The sequence below is a fragment of the Octodon degus genome, unplaced genomic scaffold (assembly GCF_000260255.1).
Source record: "Octodon degus isolate 3935 unplaced genomic scaffold, OctDeg1.0 scaffold00007, whole genome shotgun sequence".
Lineage (NCBI taxonomy): Eukaryota > Metazoa > Chordata > Mammalia > Rodentia > Octodontidae > Octodon > Octodon degus.
In genome coordinates this window covers 30362056-30367943 of record NW_004524583.1, presented here as the reverse complement: position 1 = coordinate 30367943, position 5888 = coordinate 30362056, and the positions used below count along the sequence as shown (strand labels likewise).

Genomic DNA, 5888 nt, shown 5'->3' with positions numbered 1-5888 from the left:
AAGACATACAGGAACAATTCACAGGTTAACCTGACAATAGATTGAGTACAATATCCAGATGAAATTTCTTTGAGTTTTAACAGAACAAAATCATTAGCCACATTGCTACAAGGATGACAGGCAGTCTGGCCTAAACTTAATTATCACCTGTTATATAGGGGCTGATTGTCTCAGGTACACATACATCAACATGAATCACTCTGACTTAGGTTACTACAACTTAACACATTCTGAGCTTATTAACCTTCAATCTACACAAATACTGTGTGCTGTTTGCTAAGGACAGTTATAAAAAGAACTCATCAGTCTTAGGAGGAATTCCCCAGACATGAGGGTATAAGGCTGTGATTTTTAAACTACTGAGTGGTCTTGAGCACCCTGCTACAAATTTGCAGAAAATGACCTCAGTGAGTTCAAAATCCAAGTAACCCATTACATGGGGGACAGACACGTGCAAGCAAGATGTGTTACATCCCTTGGTGCTATTTGGAAGCCTTGAATTATGTTATCCAAACAAGCAAGAGTATAGGGAGCTTGGGCTCCATTGTCTAATATGCTCTCCCTTGTCTTGTAAGAGCAAAAGGTTCAAAGCTTTCTTCATCTCCATGTAGTTCGGCTTTTTCACGAGTGGAGAACAAGGGGGGCTGTTACTGAACTGACTCTGTGGCATGGATGAGAAAGGGACTGTGGGAAGCACGGCCTCTGAGGTGTTAGCTTTAGAATTAGGTATGGAGAATGGAGCTGAGTGTGTGCATAAATTAGAAAAGTTTTCCATCTCTTTATGAATACATTGCAAAAGTGAATATTTTGGACTATTTGAACTATTTAAACAAGCTTCCTTTTTCTCCAGCAGTCCATTTGGAGGCACATGACCCTGGGAGTGATCTGATTCTTTTGTTATAGTACCATCAGAGTCCTTTTCCCTCTCAAGTACCTTATTCATAGGCATGTCCTTAGCACAAGAGCCTTCTGTAATGGCAATGGCAAACTTTCGTTGGTCTACATTTGTTCCCAGGCTGTTACACCTCAAGGACGAGGTGGCTCCGTTCACCAGGTTATATGTGGCTATAGTTTGTGAGTGAGTTTTTCTATTTTGAGTTTTGGATACATTAAAGCTTTCACCTATTTCATGCAAAACTCTGAGATCCAGTGTACCAGCTTTGGAAAAATAAGGACAAAATATAGCTGTATCCTGGAATAGTCTAAAAACATGCTTAGATGACACCTTAATACCTGAATCTTTTAACAGTTTCATAATCAATAAAATAAATTCTTTCTCTTCTGCAGATAAAGACTGAGCTTGCCTCATTGTTACCCTTGATGAATAGATTCCTATTTGCTACTTGCATCTGAGCATTATAATTAGTAAAATACTCCGCTTACCTTTAATTGCTCACACAAAGTCCAGTGGATTACTTGCACATGATTTTGGTTAGTGGTCATTCTGTTGAGAAGGTTGTGTGTTCTGGCCACAATGAGTGCCAATTGTAGCAGTCCCCTCCAGGTTCTCATCTTGGTCTAAGAAGTCAATATTTGTAAGCCCAAAGATACGTTATTGGAATCCTACCAAGTTAATTCCATTCTACACTCCTAGTGTAACCCATAGTGAAAGTAAAGACACTAAAACATATTTATAATGATTGAGGAGCCAAGCAGCCCTAAGTCCAGCCATGAAGATGGCTTTCCAGAACAAAGAGACTGACCCAGGGCCACACTCAGGTTTTTGTTCAGTGGAGAAGTGGCTTGAGGAGGAATGACTGAGAAGTGTGGGAAGTAGGTGAGTACTGTGAGCTGAGCTAGGTGGCCTACATTTACCTCTGCCATACGCAGAGAGGATATACAGAGAGAGTAATTTGCATTATGCTATTGAGATAGTATCTGGTGTTTCAGGGGTCTGGTGCTTCAGCTCTGACGTAATCTTTCCAGCCCCAGGAAGTCATAATCTCTACCTCAAGGCTCGATCCCAGTTGGCAACATGGAGCATTGGCTCTTCGTCATGTCTTGATCCAGCTCACATTAAAGAGCAGCAGGTGTAGGTTACCAGAAAAACACACATGCCACCTTCAAAGACTGTCACTAGCACCTCAGCTAGACCAATATACATTGCTTAAGGCCAATTGAAAGGGTGAAGAGAAGTCCTAGCCAGCTCTGTACATATCAATACAAGGAAATAGCGTCAGGCTCAGTCAAAATGGAGACAGTCGCTTTCCTTTCAAGGAGAGCTGCTCAGGTAGTTCTCCACAGATCAGCAGTGGCTCTAACAACGTGGACAATGGGGCTGCTGGTGAGCTGGGGATTGCAATGTATAGTATCCCATCTGCAGGTATGGAAGATGGCCAATCCCACCAGCTGCCACATCCTCAGTCTGTACCCGTGGAGCACACAGCTGTAGCAGACACTGCAGGGAGGGGCTCAGGGACAGAGCATGGAACAGACCCAAGAAGCAGCCCCCAGAGCAGCTGATCCAAGGAGAGACACGATCTTTTGGGCTTTGGTTGCATGGGGAAGGTGGTTGCTGTTTGAGCCAAGGCTGTTGGATTCACCATATTTTATATCCCCTACTTGCAGGCTGGCATAGAGCAATCTCTGCTCATGCAAAGGGTCTACATCTTATGGGATTTGCTGTATCAGAGTGACTGTGTCTCCTTGCCCCATAACCACCTCATCAATGACTTTACCATGATGCTGATGCAACAAGAAGCATTCCTAGTGAGTGCAGCCTAATGTGGCCTGGTGGATGAGAAAGCCTTAGCTCAGCCCTCCAAAAGGGCAGGACAGGAGGACCAGCCCTTGATGTGCATGAATCTGAGCCAGTGAACTTTGCTCAGGGTGCACTGAGAGATACACTGAGCCTCATCTGTGTCCCCCACTCAGGGCCTGTTGTAGTGATCAAACAGCTCTGCAGGTGAGGGAGGCACTTGCCAGAGAGCCACCAAGTGCTCACCAGTGTCAAGCCAGAAAGCTTAAGAAACTGTGTGAATGAGGAATCTTTTGTCATAGCAGCTCTTTGGTCAGTAACAGAGCAGCAAGAACTCATGCTGACCTCAGTGGTGCCACATGTAGGTATCCACCAGGCACTGTAGCTGTGCCTCCAGGAGGACTTCCTGCAACCGGGCAAGGGATTATCCTTGGAGGCATCCTAGTGGTTCATAGTCTCCCCAGGTGGGACATCCTGCCCTAACTCCCTCTCCCAGCCAACCCTCAAAGCAGGAGCACCCAACACACAACAGCAGAGAATACTGACAGGTAATCATCTGCATAAACTTAGGAACAAGAGACACTGAAGAATGGCTTAATAATCTTTCTTTCTTTCTTTCATCATCAGAGGGTCTCCATGATACTGCGGTATTAGAGCTACTAGAGCTAAACAACTGAAGATGTCTGCTTATAGAAAGGTGGAAGAACTAGGCGTGACTTATTAATGACCAACTTCTGTTGTTATGTGTTAAGTTTTTCATCTGTGCATCACATCACAAAGAATAAATAGAGCTTTTTCCTTTATTAGCCCTTTAGACACAGCAAATTCTAAGCTCCTTGTTCTACAATGCTGCATTGAGAGCTCCAAACATCAAAATAAAACAATGTTAAGAGAAAATCTCCATCTTATGACTCTAGTCCCTTTGGTCTACAGGGGCTCGTTACCTCTTTTTACTAACAGGAAGATTACGTTATTACCAAATGGGGAGAAAACAGCCCGTCAGACATCTGCACTCACAGGATTGAAGAGCAGAGGCTCCTGGACCAAGGGTATCCTTCACACTTGAGCTGCATGCTGAGCCCACAAGCTGGTTATTAGTCCAGTGATGCCCTCTGATGATGCAAAACAAGAAAGAATTATTAAGTTTCACAAGCTGTTTGCAGTCAAATATATTTTCCAGTTTCAGATCCTCAGCTGTTTTATTGAGTGGAGAGTCTTGAACTGTAAGGATTCAAGAAGAATAATGTTGCATTTCTGTATGTCTCAGGAAACACTTTTTGTGGAAACTTGTCAGACTGTCTAGGAACAAACAGACATTGTTAAACATTGATAAATTCTTTTCTTTTCTTTTTCATTTGTTTATTTATTTATTTTTGACATCAGTTATTTTTATTTTAAAGAAAAAAATAAAAACAATGGTACAAAATCTCAAAACAAGATTTTAGGAGAGTAACAATGGTTAGTACATTGTGTATTGTTACTGCCAAAGTAGTTTCTCATATTACAAGATATAGGCAAGAAATAATAAATAAACAACATAGGTACAAATCTCTTTTTTTTAAGTCAACAGAAAATGGAAATATACTTTTTAAAGTTTCTAATACTAGGAGAAGATATCACACAATGTCTTTAAAATAAATTGTAAGTCAAAGGTACAGTATAAATCTTAGAACAAAAATTAAGATTAAGCAATATTCAGAAAATTAAATGTTTCGAAACAATTGAACTAAGAAAAAGTTTTCATGATAACAAAGAAGTACTAAGAGTAAAACATAAGATAAATACTGGAATGGCAAGTAAATGACCAGCACTTCTAACAGTTTGAGGATAGGATATCGCACAAAGTTCTAGTGTGTTGTGGACCTGCATAATGACCGTGACAGTTACTGGTGACTAGGCGTCACTTGTGGAACTGAGCTACAGCTGTTTCCCTGAAATCCACCCTGTAGACTCAGGTGGAATCATGACTCATCGGGTGGAAGAGAAGTCCATTTGTAGGGTGTGCTGTTGGAAATATTCTGCTGCTGAACACAAAGGAATAACTAAAAGACTACTACTGTATACCTCTTATTCTCCTCTGTTTAAATAAATTCTTTTCTTCACATGATATTTTATACAAGAACACTTCGGATGAGTTATTAGATGTGACTGATGTTAACAAACCTGATTAGACCTGAATCAACCAGTTGTATGTTCTAGTCATAGTCTTTTGTGACTCATTGCCTTTTTGTTTAAAAAGATGGTCATTTTGAGCCTTTGTGTAGGTACATTCCTGTTTTTGTGACAAAAGAAAAACTTTAAACTGCCCCAAACTGAAAAACAATGGCTAGCAGAAGTATGTTTTGTTTTAGTGTGCTACTGTTACTGTATTTGTTTATTGAAAAGGTAGACATTTAACATTCAGGACAGTTTTCAATAAAAAGTAATTTTAAAAACTAAATACTTAAGAATTAACCCCACCGAGGAACTGAATGACTTCTCCAGTGAAAACTACAGTATTATAAAAAAACAAATTAAAGAAGACATCAGAAAATGAAAAAATACCCATATTTCTGCCTACACAAAACCAATATTGCCGAAATGTCCACCCTGCCAAAGCGGTCAGTTCAGTGCAGTGAGAACCAAAGACCGCAGCATTTGCCACAGAATTATTAAGAGCAACCCTAAATACATTCGGGTCTGGAAGACACCCAGGATAGCCCGAGCAACGCTGGCAATCAGAGCTGAGTGGGAGGCATCACAGTGCCAGCTCTCAAGCTATACGACAAAGCTGCAGTGATAAAAACAGCATGGCAGGGCCCAAAAACAAACATAGACACACAAAACAGAATGGGAGAAGCAGAAGCAGCCCCAGCCTTGCAGATACCTAATCTTTGACAAAGGGCCCCAAAACACACACTAGCCTGGGAAAAAGATGATCGTGTTAACAAACGGGTGCTGGGGAAACTGACTGGCCGCACACGGCAGACAGATAATATTTAGGTCTTTGATACTTTTTGATTTTAAAGCAAATACCTAAATCTGTTGGATGATAAAATAGGTAAAATTCTTGAAGAATGTGGACATAGGCAAGGCTTTTCTAAACAAAACTCAATTACACAAGAATTAAAAAGAGAAATTTAGGGGCCGGGGAGATGGCTCAGTGGAATAAGCACTTCCCTGGCAAGCACAAGGGCCTGAGTTCAATCCC

General features: G+C 41.2%; 1 pseudogene; it reads left to right on the top strand.

Annotated features, from left to right (window-relative positions):
* The window catches only part of LOC101575227, a 24884-nt pseudogene extending 21641 nt beyond the window's left edge, over positions 1-3243 (top strand).
* The last annotated feature ends 2645 nt before the right edge of the window (positions 3244-5888 follow it).